The sequence below is a fragment of the Belonocnema kinseyi genome, chromosome 2 (genome assembly GCF_010883055.1).
Source record: "Belonocnema kinseyi isolate 2016_QV_RU_SX_M_011 chromosome 2, B_treatae_v1, whole genome shotgun sequence".
Taxonomy (NCBI): Eukaryota; Metazoa; Arthropoda; class Insecta; order Hymenoptera; family Cynipidae; genus Belonocnema; species Belonocnema kinseyi.
Genome location: NC_046658.1, coordinates 158,846,788 through 158,848,176, shown reverse-complemented (window position 1 = coordinate 158,848,176; position 1,389 = coordinate 158,846,788).

Genomic DNA, 1,389 nt, shown 5'->3' with positions numbered 1-1,389 from the left:
GGGGTAATATTATTAGTATGAATTTATTTCGTAGACAGTCCATCTTGTAATTTAGCAAAATCTGATTAATTGCATAGCGCTTAGGAATTAGTATCGATTTTAGCAGTTTTAGGTTTCGATGGCTTTTTTTCTAGAATAATCAATATTTTGTCTTAAAAATTTGGGAAATGATAACGAACATGCTAACGGACGTCCCCACACACTTTATTTGTCTTTTTTTTTCAAAAAAATTTTTGATATTGCTAACAACGTATGTACATTTGAAGGTTATGTATGTTACAATTCTCCGGTGCGTTACTTCCAAACTACACAATATTTTTGGCCGAAAACTTTGGACTTGCAAATAAACATAGTAACTAATCTCTCGGAACTAACCTTGTTTGCAGGCAATCAAAAAAGTTTATTTTATAAATAATTTCCAGATTATCGGAAAGGCAGAGATGAAAGACGACGTAACCTCAAAATAATGCATAAAATTTTTATTTAGCACAATAAATTTTTCAGTTTTTGAAAATTTTCATTTTTGTGGAAAAAAGCCGGGGAAACTGTAAGTGTCACATGCCTTTAAACCACAAAATATGAATCTTGAAGCAAAAGATTTAATCAATTCTGACCAAGAGCACATTCATTGTGACCAGCGGCGCAGCCAAGGGGGGATTCCCTCCACACACACGAAACTAAGTATTTTTATTATTCAATTCCATTTTCCCTCACTCTTTGCCTACACAAAACCCGAAGCCCCCTCCAAAAAAAATCGAAGCCCCCCCCCCCCCGCCCCCCGAAAAAAACTCGACTACGCCGCTGACTGTGACACAAGCAGTTGTATTTAAAAGAAAAAAAGATTCAAGAAAAAAGATAGGAAAATTATGAATGTCTATGATTGCAGAGTTTTCAATTGAAATTTGTGACCATGAAATGAAAATAATAAAATGAAAATAAAAAAATTAAATGAAATTGATAAGAAAATGAAAATCAAATAAATGGAAATTCCATACTATTCCGATTCAACAGTTTCCAATTCTGGGCGCAGTATCTTTTTTCAGTATTTTTCGTCGTACAATCGGAGAAGAGAGACAAAAGGCACATCCAGAAAAAGAAACGGATTAACCGATTTTTTTCTATCTTTTTTTTGATCGTCTCGTCGTTATGCAGAATATTAAAATGAAATTTGTTAATATTTAATTATTTTTACTTTCTTTAAACCGGCTGTATACTCTAACAAAAGGAAAGCTGAGTTAAGCATAACAGGCACTCAATCTCAATCCTGAGCTCAATCCAAACTTTTACGATCTTTAAGGGCATGCGACACAGTGGGATTCCTACATTACCAACCTCTTTTTTCCATTGAACAAAATTTTTTTGTGAACCATAGAACTTTTTTGGTAAATG